Genomic DNA, 12653 nt, shown 5'->3' on the forward strand with positions numbered 1-12653 from the left:
GGTGTACATTTTGTATGAATAGGGGGCTGGTGGGATGGTCCAGTGGTTAAGAATGGTTCTTGTGAAGTCACGAGGAATGGAATTTGGGGTCCTAGCACCCATGGAACAAGCTGGGAATCCCACAAATACTTGCAACTCCAGATCTGAGGGATCTGATGTCTTTTGGCCTCTGCACAGACCTGAGCAACCAGTGTATGCATATACTCATACAGACACATAGCTAAATAAAAATAAATCCTGAAGAGTCTGGTGGAACCACACTTGTATCTGTCTTTTTAGACCTCCACACTATTTACTGTGCGCCCTACACCTTAGAGTGTAGTTATCAAGCAATGACTTTAACAGCTTTAATACAGACACTTATAAACGGCTTTCTATTGTAGGTGAAAGGACTGGCTAAGGAGCTCAGTTGATAGAATACCTACTTAGCATGCATGATACCCTGTGTTTTATATCTCTAGTACCCCACAGAATGTGGTGGTGCACACCTGTTAATCCAGCCCTCTGGAAGCTGAGGCAGGAGGATCAGGGAGGTAAACTCACTCTTGCCTGTGTAGTGGTTAGAGGTCAGTGTGGGGTGCATAAGACCCTGTCTTAAAAAATAATCATAATAGCAAAATGCAAAGAGGCCTGAGGAAGGCGCTCAGTGCATGGCACTCGCATAGCAATTCGAGGGCCAGGTTCAATCCCTGGTTGAGAAGAAATAGGAGGAAGACACTCTACATTCATTTCTGGCCTCTACACGCATGTGCACACACCACAGCATAAATGTGTGAACAGAGATACACATAATATGAAAATTTTCTGGTTTTCTTTTACACACTTGATTTAAAAAAAAAAAAAAAAAAAAAAAACCAAACCTGTCTAACTCAAAGGAATGTTTATGCATGGTGCAGTGAGAGGGGAATTTTCACTGCTAGACACATCAAAAAAAAAGTTTGTTTATTTATTTATTTATTTAATGTATATGAGTACACCACCATTGATTGCTCTCTTCAGACACACCAGAAGAGGGCATCAGATCCCATTACAGATGGTTGTGAGCCACCATGTGGTTGCTGGGAATTGAACTCAGAACTTCTGGCAGAGCAGTCAGTGCTCTTAACTGCTGAGCCATCTCTCCAGCCCATAGGCACATTTTCTTTCTTTCTTTTTTTTTTTTTAAATACAAGTAACCAGTGCCTCTGGCTCCACATCCTCTAAAGAACTGCTTGCCCACTAACTGGCTGGAGCACTGTCCTCTTTAGTCATTGGCTGTCCTGGTGAGGCTCTTGTGGACCGCCTCCTCGGTCCCACCAGCCTGTTTCCTCTTCTTATAGCAGCACACCGTAGAGTTACTGTGACTCTACAATATACATCCTGTGAGATATAATTAAAATGAGTAAATTAATTAAAATTAAACAGATATACAGCTCTGACAAGATGGCTCAGCAGATGAAGGCACTATCCTGTGAGATTTCACCATGTAGCCAGCTTGCACTTTAGGGCGAAAGTCCTTTGGAGTCCTGTTGGGAATTTGATTTAGATTACATGAAACTTACAGAGGCGCTTGGGGGGTGCCAAGATCTTACCAATATTTTGTCTCTGAGTTCAAGAACATGGCTTAGTCTTCCATCTTGGTCTTTTTTTCCATTTACGTTGGCAACATTTTACAATTTTGAGTGTACAAGTCTTATACTGTAGAGTGAAAAATTATAAGGCCATTTAATAAAATATGTGTAGATTCTTTGCCCTTAGACCTGAGCAGAAAAGTGCAGATTCCAGAACGAGGAACTGAAAATAAGATTTCAGGCCTTCACTTCCCCAGAGCACATTCCGGATGGGAGGACATTATTACCTGAATCAAGCCTCAAACAATAGGCCCACCTATGGGTGGGAGAGGCCCAAGGCAGGAAGACACATTCCTGACTACAGATAAAGATGCTGCCACCTAGGTGGGGCTATAGCTGGAAAAAGTAAAGATAGTTAATCTGAAATGGCAGGATAGGACACAATAACATGGTAAAAACCACATTTTTGAGAAGAATGAGTGTGCAGAGTGATTTTCACATGACTCTAGATCATTTGGGCTGGATTCCTCTGAAATGTTCCACTGTTCTTGGTTACCCCTCCCTCCCTTGGTCTTCCCAGTGCTATGTTCAAAATTTGTAAAACAACCAATCATGTGTAGCCGCGTGAAAGTGCAACCAATCATATGTAACCATGCCAAATTTTCCAGCTCTCCCCAACCCCTACCCATAAATATCCCAAGTTTCCTGGGTTCTGGGTTGGAAGCTCTATCTCCTGCGTGAGGTATGTTCTGGCCCGAGGGCCCTCGTCATTAAGCCTCCTCTGCAATTGCATCAAGAAGGTCTCTCGTGTGTCCTTGGGTTCGTGCAGGTCTGGACTTGGGTGAGGGTCCCCTTTTGGGGGGTCTTTCAATACAACTTTCATTAGAATCAGTCCCAGGCTTATGACTTTTTTTCAGGTTTATGGTTTATTTTTATTTTATTTATTCATTTGAGACAGGGTCTCACTATGTAGCTCTGGCTGTCTCTGTTGGCCAGGCTGGCCTCAAACTCACAGAGATTCACCTGCCTCTGCCTCCTGAGTGCTGGGATTAAAGGCGTGCACCACCACAGGTTTATAGTTTTTAAGTGTTATAATAAAGATTATTTTAGTTAGGGGTGTAGTCCATTGCTAGAATGCCCAGTATGTACAGGGCTCTGAGGTAAATTTCAACCACCCAAGAAACAAGCAGCATCCTAGCATTCGAGAGGCAGAAGCAGGAAGAACAGATGCTTAAGATCATCTTTGGCTACATGATAAGTCTGAGGCCAGCTTCCAATACATGAGACCTCATCTCAAAAATTAAAATAAATACAGGTAAAATAAATAAATAAATAAATGTGAGGTAGCTTAGCAGATGTAGGTGCTTGCCACCAAACCTAACCACCTGAGTTTGGTCCCCAGGACCCACCTGATATAAGGACAGAGCTGACGACTGCCATTTGTTCTCTGAATTCTGTATGTGCACACTATGGTACCAGAGCACACAAATACAGAATAACTAAGTAATAAAAATTATGCATGGTAAGTTATTCTTCTGCCGGTGAAATGAGCCAATCCAAGCCAGATTACATTGTATTATCGGCGGGTTTATTGGGAAGCTGCTCTCGGATGGACAAGTTCACTGGCCCCTAGGAAAGAGGCCCTGGAAGCTGCCATAGGAAGGGAGAGAGAGCAGAGGGGTTAAGAGAGAAGAGAGAGAACGAGTGTCATTCGGAGAGAGGTAGAGAAGGAAAGATCAAAATGCCTGGATTATATAGGAAAGAGCCTCTGGGGGAAGGGCAGCCCCGCCCCTGGGCTGGAAAGTTCAGGGTTGGGGACAGGGCTGGCAAGGTAGGGACTGAGGGATGCTGGGAGAACCTGGAGGCCAGGTCTGCTTTGATTTGTAAAATATGCACCTTAGTCCCTGGTCAGAAACCAAACGTTGTGTATTTGTGAAAGACTGTGTAGGGGTATGTACACAGGATGCCGAGTGCCTTCAAAGGCCAGAATTGGTGATCCCCCCACCCTGGAATTACAGGCAGTTTTGTGAGCTGCCCGACACGGGTGCTAGGAACCAAACTCAGGTGCTCTGCAAGCGCGGCAGTCATTTTTCTTTTGACAGCTGAGCCATCTCTCCAGCTTGTCAATTATTTAAACAAACAACAACAAAAAAAAAAACCCTACAATGCTATATCACTATACCTATCAAAATGACTAAATTCTTTAGAAGCGGTAGCAGCAAAGCAGCAACCGTTTCTCTACCTTGCTGACGGCAGTGGGAACGTAAAATGATACAGACACCCTCAACTCGTGATCTGTCCCTGCACATTCACCATAAGATGAAAAGCTTATATACTGATAATAGGTGTGACTTACACTAGATGACTTAAAAGGATGAGTTAAATGAGAGATGTCCCCATATGCTCAGGCATTCGAACACTTGGTCCCCAGCTGACGGCCCTGTCTGGAGAGGTTACGAGTCCCTAGCCTTGCTGGAAAAAGTACAATACTGAACACCGACTTTGAGAGCTCAAGGACTCGCCCCAGTTTCGGGTTGCTCTCTGCTTCCTGCTTCCGGTTAAAGATGTCTCTCAGCTTCCGGTTCCTGCTACCACGCCTGCTGATGGCAGCCATACCTACCCATGGTGATGGATGTTTTCAGATTGTTAAGTTCCCCCCCCAAACCCCTTCCTTCGGTGGGTCGTTTGTGATCACGGTGCTTTCTCACAGCAACAGAAAAGTAGCCAACCCCACGCCCACCCTGCCAAACATCACATTTAGGAAGACAGTGCTTGTAGTGTGTCCATTGTCGAGTGAGAGCCTGTGACCGACAGGGAGGGCACTTCCATCTGCTAAGGCTGCCAACCTCATGTGAGTGTAGAACCACACACTGCTATTCCGGAGGAAAGATCCAAATTCAAAATCTGAAGCCTGTTTTCTGCCAGATGTGTATTATTTGCACACCATCATAAAGTCAAGAAAGTATTAAGTAGACTCGTACTACATCAGGGCCGGCTTGTATAATCAGTCTGAAAAAACTGCCTCCAAGATAATAACCAAAGCAAGACTGAAACACAGCTGAGCAAACATTAAATCCAATGGCCCCATGGCCAGCATCGGGCATATGTGTAAATAGTGGCATGATTTGAGCTTGAAAGGAGCCCACATCTATGGTTTTGCTGTGTGCAGCCCATGTGGCCACTCTCTCCTGGGCTGGTCCACTCACTGATTTGCAGCTAAGTAGTCATCTCCAATAGTGGACATAGCCCACTTCCTGGGGTTTCTAGCATCACTCCTCACGACCCTCCCCAGGAGCTGCCTTCAGAGATCCTGACCTGTCACACAAGAGGGCTCTCTTTAGAAATCTTAGCAGAAGCCTTCATAACCCCAGAACTCCACGCCTGCAAAATTAGCAAAGTGTAGATAGTGTTGGGCGAGGTCCACCACTAGCTGAGCGCCGTACATTGAGAGCCCGGGCAGCCTCAGTGCTGGGAACTGAGCACAGCCACACACACACACACACACACACACACACACACACACACACACTCGTTTGCACACACACATGAACAAGAGGCAATGTTGGTTTGTGTGTGTAAGGTGTGTGCTGGTTAGAACCGGAATGGCTCTCCCATAGGCTTGTATATTTAAATGCTTGGTCCCTAGTTGTTGGAATTGTTTGGGGAAAGTGGGGTGGGGTGGGGGTTGGAAGTGGGTGTGTAGTCTTTGAGCCACCTCAATGGCTCCTGTTTTGTTTTAATTGTTAGTTTGAGATAGGGTTTCTTTGTTTAGCCTTGGCTGTCCTGCAACTAGCTCTATAGACAGGCTGGCCTTGAACTCACAGAGATGTACTGGCCTCTGCCTCTGCTGGGATTAGAGCAGTGCATACCCCCACCGGGCCCTTGTTTTGCTTTTAATGGAGCAAAGATGTCTTTGAACTGTCTTCATCACTAAACACATGGTTCACCAGCACTGAAAATACTCAGCCCACCAAGCCAGGAGACACTTACAAGGGACCAGAAACATGTAAACATCAGCTTCCAAGGACTTTGTGAACTCTCATCCATATTATACAGAGGAGATGGGCCACATGTTGTGTTCTGCAGCCTTGTATCATTTGGAGGGTGACAATACTCCTTAGCTTTTAGTCTTCTGGGAAGGGGCCTGGGACTCACTGTCTCCTGTTGCTGTTTAACACTCTGGGGAGGCCAGAGTGGCCATGGCTAGGGATGGATGCGTGGTCTATGACTTTGGGCAGTAGCCAGTTGAGGTTATTGTAATACCGCTGGGCCAGGTTATTTTAAGGTATGCTGGGCAGTTTTGTGAATTTCATCAGGCAACTGGAGGCTCTGCCCAGCTAAAGTCATGATTTCAGCATAAAAGAAAAGAAGGGCTAAGTTAAAAGCCAGCACCTGTTCTTCTAAAACTGCTTTTCTGCAGGCAGCGGCCCCAGCGAGCCGGCAGATGGTTCTGTGTTCCGAAGCCTGACCTCAGAGCCCTTCATTAATCTTGAGCTGGTTGACTCTCGCAGCTTTCCCAGGGTACCCAAGATGTCTTTGATGTAGTTACTACCTGAAGACCAATTAATTAGCCCACACTGATTCTGTTCCAGTTTCCTAACAGAGCTAGGAAGCACTGGGCTCAGCCTGCCTGGGGCAGCTTTATACAAGTTCATCTGTTGCTGTCAGACCAGAGAGGGGCACTTCTAGGTGAAGGAGGGAGCATCCTGCAGCACCATGGAGGACAGGTGATCTCCAAGGCCTGCGGGTAGCTCTCCTCTGTTGACTGCTATAACCACAGGGCTCCCTACGCTTAAAAATTTCTAACCGAAATTTTCTATAAAAAGCACTGGCCCCCATCCCATTCCTACCCATGGCAGCAGGTTCTCAGAAGGGGAATGGCCCAGACCTGCCTAGTGCTCTTCTTTTCTTCTTCTTTTTTTTTATTTTTTTATTTTTATATTTTTCTTTTAGATTTATTTTACATGTATGAATGTATATCAATCATGTGACTGCCTGGGCCATCATATGGGTGCTCAGAATTGAACCTAGGTTCTCTGTATGCAAGAGTAACAAGTACTCAACCACTGAGCCACTGCTCCAGATCCAACTCTTTGTTTTATGGGGAAAAAATATATAAATATATATCAAAAGGGATTGTACTGCTTTTTAAAAATATTTGTGTGTATGTGTGTTTCTTTCTTTCTTCCTGTTTTTTGGAGACATGGTTTCTTCATGTAGCCTTGGCTGACCTGGAAATCGCTCTGTAGACCAGGCTGGCCTCCAGCTCAGAGATCTGCCTGCCTTTGTCTCTGGAATGCTGGCATTAAACATGCTTATTATTATTATTTTTTTAAAAAACAAGAAAGAGTCTTGTTCTGTTGCTCAGGTTGGCCCAGAACTCCTGGAGTCAGTCTCCCAAATAGCAAGGAATACAGGCCTGCACCCACCATGTTTAGGTCTCTTGTTAAAGACCAGATTCTTTATGATTTTTTTCCTCTAAGAAGATGAGCAGCCAGGTTTGGTGGTGCAGGGTTATATAATGCCAGCAACTCTGGAGGCCAAGGCCAGAGGGTTGTAGGCTCTTGTGCCCAACCTGGCAACCACAGGGCCTAGCAAGTATGAGGCCTTAGATACAATCCCCAGTACTGGCAGAGGGTTGGGTGGGGACAAGATAGACAAAGGAGTTGGACAAGATGACACATACCTGTAGCCTCAGTACTGAGGAGGCAAATGCAGGCACCGTTCAAGTTTCAGTCCATCTTGGCCTAGATAAACCCAAAACAACAGTCAACAGCAGAACCAAACAACCAACCAAACAACAAACCCTGTGAACCAAAATGCCCAGAAGAGAAATAAACTGCAAATAAATAAACAGGCAAAATAAGACCCTGTGTTAAGGACACTTGGAATGTTAAAGATTCTGAGCCAAGTTGCCCACATCTATGCATGGCCTAATTGTTACAGAATATAATGTGGTGGGGGTGGGGGGGAAGGGGTACCTGGTGGGCCCGTGCTGAGATGTCCCCCTGAGAACTCACACCATGAGACAGACCTGGTTTAAGTGTGTATGTGTGTGTGTGGGGGGGGGTATTGTGGGGGAAGGGAAGGGAGGACCTTGAGAAGGGGTGGAGGCAGACAGAGCCAGGAGGGTGGAGAAAGCGGGGACAAGAGAAGGATAGAAGGAAAGAGAGAGGCCGGCAGGGAACAGAGAAAGGGAAAGGGGGTGAGAGAGAATGAGAAGGGAGAGAGAGGGAAAGAAAAGAGGGGGAGTCGCTGGGGTAGTGAGCAGTCCTCTTCTACGCTGTCATGCCACCCATACCTAGGGACGGTGCAGTTGGCAAAGGCAAAGAAGGTAACAATGGGGGCAGGTGATGAGATCACTGTTGCTGGGTCGATGGGAGGAGTCTAACAGAATAGTCTGCAAGCCAACACTAGTGTCCTAATGACCAGGAGGTAATCTTTTAAGAACATGTAAACAGAGCCATAGCTTCCACCAACTCAGAAGCTAAGACAGTCAGCAGGCATCCGAGGCTACAGCGCAGGTGACCTTGACTGGCTGTGACTCACCTGCTGTTGCCATCGGTGTATTTTAAAGACATCTTGGTCTATGTATGAGTCATTTTGTTCTGTTACTATAAAATTGTCATGAAGGGAGCTGGAGAGATGGCACAGTAGTTAAGAACACTCGCTGCTCTCAAAAGTGGAGATGTCCTGGCCTGTTAAGAACAGATTTGGAGGCTGGAGAGATGGCTTAGTGGCTAAGAGCACTGACTTGCTCTTCCAAAGGTCCTGAGTTCAATTCCCAGCAATCATATGGTGGCTCACAACCATCTGTAATGGGATCTGATGCCCTCTTCTGGTGTGTCTGAAGACAGCTACAGTGTACTCATATAAATGGAATAAATGAATATTTTTAGAAAGAAAAACAAAATATACAAAGCAACAACAGGAAAAAAAAAAAAACCCTCAAAAAAAAACAACTTTCGCCGGGCAGTGGTGGCGCACGGGCAGTGGTGGCGCACGCCTTAATCCCAGCACTTGGGAGGCAGAGGCAGGCGGATTTCTGAGTTTGAGGCCAGCCTGGTCTACAGAGTGAGTTCCATGACAGCCAGGGCTACACAGAGAAACCCTGTCTCGAAAAACCAAACCAAACCAAACCAAACCAAACCAAACCAAACAGACAAACAAACAACAAAAACAACAACAACAACAACAAACAAACAAAAACTTTCACAAAGTTGTTAGCCAGGTTGGAATTTGAGATAACCTGAATCTGTATTCCTGGGCCACGATATCCCTTATCATCACTGAAGTGAGAGCTGTGATGTTTTTGCATGTTGATGTCTTAAAAAGATGACTTTTGGGTGCTGGAGAGATGGCTCAGTGGTTAGGAGCACTGCCCGCTCTTCCAGAGGACCTGGGGTTCAATTCCCAGCACCCACATGGCAGCTCACAAAACTGTCTGGAATGCCAGTTCCAGGAGATTCAACACCCTCATACAGACAAACATACATACAGGCAAAACCCCAGTGCCCATAAAATAAATAAATATAAATAAATCATAAAGAAGAGTTTAAGTTGATTTTTTGGTACCATGACCGATGTTCTCTCAGTAGTGTATGCTTCATTTAAAAAATATTCTTATTATTTACATGTACATATATGTCTGTATATGTTCATGTGCCTGAAGTTAGGGGCATCCCTTGGCTGCTGGAGTTATAAACACTTGTAAGCTGCTTGATGTGGGTGCTGGGAGTTGAACTCCGGTCCCCTGTAAGAACAGTACATGTTCTTAACCATTGAGCCATCTCTCCAGCCTATTCATTTTTAATTTTATTTCAAACATGCCCCCCTCCCAGCTGTGTGTCTATCACAGTGTCTATAGTTATCCACTTATAACCAGCTTTGTTTCCTATATTCTCAAAGTGAAACGTTCTGTGCTCCTTGCCTGGGCTAACGCCACAAACCCACTTCCTGACGCACACGGTGTCTGCCCACTCCACTCTGGAGGACCGAAGCTTGAGAACACTTCAGTGTCACATTCTATTTTGCTTGATGGGAGAAATTCAAAGCGTCCTGGCGGCTAGCAGGACAAAAGCCCAGCTGTGCCGGGCTGCACACAAACGAGGGCATCTCTGGAGACTACCTTCCAGTTTGCCCTCAAATCCTGGGAGAGTTTTAATCATGTCACCAAACAGCCTCACTGGACCGATCTCAGGAACAATCATAGGCGCTAGGCTGAGTTGGGAAAAGTGACAAGCCTGATTTGCATAAGCATGTATCCTAATTAGAATGTCAAAAGTTGGCGCCAGAGAGGTGGGGTTGTGCTCTGACTTCCATCACTTTAATTCCCTTCAATTTCCAGTCATTACAACTGTCTGCTAACTCAGATCCTCCTTTCCAAAGCCCAAACACTGGCCTCTGGTAACTGGAGAGGCTGAACTCTTCGGGAAGCTCCTGCCTCAAGACTATGATTTTGTTTCTACGTAAACCGACGAAAGCACAAATATTTAGATTCGCAACTGAGTTCGGAAGCAAACACCGTGCTCCAAATCCAGAAGCTTGCTCGCGGGTGCAGGGGAGGGGTCGGGAGTATTTAAATCTTTTCAGGTTGTCCCCCGAGAGGAAAAAAAAAAAAGAGCATCTTCCAATAGTCGCTGAGATTTTGCTATTTGAGCACAAGGATCTGTAGGAGGAATTGTTCAATGCGTAGCGTTTTAATATTGTGTGGAGAGCATCTAGGGCGATAAGACTTGAAGTAGGAAGGGGCTGAGAAGAATCGGAACTCTGGGTCTCAGGCATAGAACCGCCCCGACCCATTAGCGATGTCTTAAGTATGCATCAGTGATCTCCGAGCCTGATTTCTGGGCTCCCGGTTTAATCAGGCATTCTCTCCTTCCGCCCTCATTCCTTTCTGCGGCGGGAGGCCACCTTGTTAATTAGAAGGTGGGAGCGTCTCTAATCTCCTGGGGGTGGCTTCAGGCTCCAGAACTAGATAAGAGGGTGACTCCACCCCGGGGGAGGGGGCATGGCTGCCCTCGCTCATGCAACATATGGGAAACCTGCCAGGCCTTCAATTGGAGTTTCTGCAGCAAGCATTAGTGAGAAGCCTTCCCTGCTGGGAACGCACGGTGCAAAGCCAAGGGCGGACAGCATGGCCAGGAGAGGCTGAGTCAGTACTTAGACTGGGTAGCATCTGGCAAGCTATACCAATTGTCAATCAGTGGCCCTCCTTGGGTGGGTTTAATTTTATGGTTATTTGCACAGACTTGCTTCTCCTAATGGGCAGGGAGGAGCTCAGAGCATCCTCCCATTGTTCTGGTGGAGAGTGATGTCTTGGTAGTCAGTCCCACGGACTAGCTGACGTTGAGGCTGTTAGAAGTTAGTTGGAATCTAGCCGTGCCGCTAAGGAGGATAGGTGGGCTTGCTGGCCACCAGACAAGTTCTGAGCTCAGTGAGAGACCTTGTCTCAAAGGAATAAGGCAGAGATCGACAGAGCAGGACACTCAAGTGTCTTCCTCTGGCCTGCTGAGTATGCCTATAGTATTACTGCACACATACGTGTCCGTATACCACACATACACTCGCACACATACACACTAAAACAAAATAAAATAACACAGAAACAGTGATGGAGCCCACCGCTCTGAGCTGCTGACAGGCTACACTAGGGTAATTTATTGAAATGGTTTAACACAGTATCTGGATCATTCACAAACTATTATTATTATTATTATTATTATTATTATTAATCATTCCATTCGTTTACATCTTAAATGATATCTCCCTTCCTTGTTAATCCTTCACAACCCCCCCATCCCATTCTCCCTATCCTCCCTCCCCTTTAGCTCTATGAGGGTGCCCCCCCATCCCCGCCCCATCACGGACTTTTATTAAATCTTGAGTATTGGAAATTACAATAAAGCCAAGTGGTAATGTTGTATGCTTTTAATCCCAGCACTGGGGAGGCGGAGGCAGGTGGATCTCTGAGTCGGAGGCCAGCCAGGTTTGTAGAACGAGTTCCAGGACAGCCAGGGCTACACAGAGAAACCCTGTCTTGGAAAACCAATAAACAAACAAACAGATCCAGCAAGGGCTCGTTGGTAGAGAGCTTGCCCAGTGTTCTGTATGGCCTGGGAAATGATCTGTGATTGCTGTACATTTGGTTTCAAATGAGAGGGTTTATGTACAACCAAGTAAAAGAAAACAAGGAGCAGACACACAGACGGACAGGGAGATGGATAGCAAAATCCCACCAAATCAAGTGCTAACAATATCCAGTAGACATGGCTGGAGTAGCCTAATGAGGGGGAAGGCATAAAGATCACATCATTAAATTGAGGGTTTACAGTGTCCAGCAGAAATCCACATAACCTCAGCACTCAGGAGATGAAAGCAAGGAGTTCAAGGTCATCCTTAGCTATACTGGAACTTGGGGCCAGCCTTGGATACCTGAGTTCCTCCCCCAGTCCCCAAGTCTTAAAAACTTTTCCTCCAAATACACACACACACACACACACACACACACACACACGCACACACACACGCACACACACACACACACACACTCAAGTTTAAATATGCAGGGTCAGAAGACTTGAATGAGGAGCACTGATTTTTAAAATATTAAATTTTAGCATTTTGTGTGTCTTCTGGCTGGCTCAGTGAGGCACTTGACACCAAGCCTGACGACGTGAGTTCTAGGCCCTGGTTCCAAATGGTAGAGGGGAAAAACAAACCCTGAATGTTGTTCTCTGACCTCCATGTGTGTACCAGGACATGCACACCCAGACACACACAAATACGTCAATGTAATTTTTAAAAAGTGGGACTTGAAGCCGGGTGATACTGGCAGATGCCTTTAATCCCAGCAAAGGCATAGGCAGGCAGGGGTCTCTGAGTTCAAGGCCTGCCTGGCTCTCTATAGAGAGCAAGTTCCAGGCCAGCCATGGCTACACAGAGAAACCTGGACTAGAAATAAAATAAAATAAAATAAAATAAAATAAAATAAAATAAAATAAAATAAAATAAAATAAAATATAAAAGTTGGTTTTTAGGGACTGGAGGAGATGGCCCAGCAGTTAATAGTTCTTGCAGAGTACCAGGCACCCATACGGTGGC

The 12653-nt window shown here is 45.9% G+C and overlaps 1 long non-coding RNA gene across 1 annotated transcript; it reads right to left on the reverse strand.

The window, feature by feature from the left end:
- Window positions 1-937: 937 nt before the first annotated feature.
- On the reverse strand, window positions 938-8399 carry LOC143435254 (uncharacterized). The gene is made up of 3 exons (XR_013105390.1): window positions 7532-8399; window positions 7237-7297; window positions 938-1359 (listed from the first exon to the last, which is right to left on the reverse strand). It is a non-coding gene; the product is annotated as an uncharacterized LOC143435254 (long non-coding RNA).
- Window positions 8400-12653: the final 4254 nt, after the last annotated feature.

This window comes from Arvicanthis niloticus, chromosome 20 (genome assembly GCF_011762505.2).
Source record: "Arvicanthis niloticus isolate mArvNil1 chromosome 20, mArvNil1.pat.X, whole genome shotgun sequence".
In the NCBI taxonomy this organism is placed as follows: Eukaryota; Metazoa; Chordata; class Mammalia; order Rodentia; family Muridae; genus Arvicanthis; species Arvicanthis niloticus.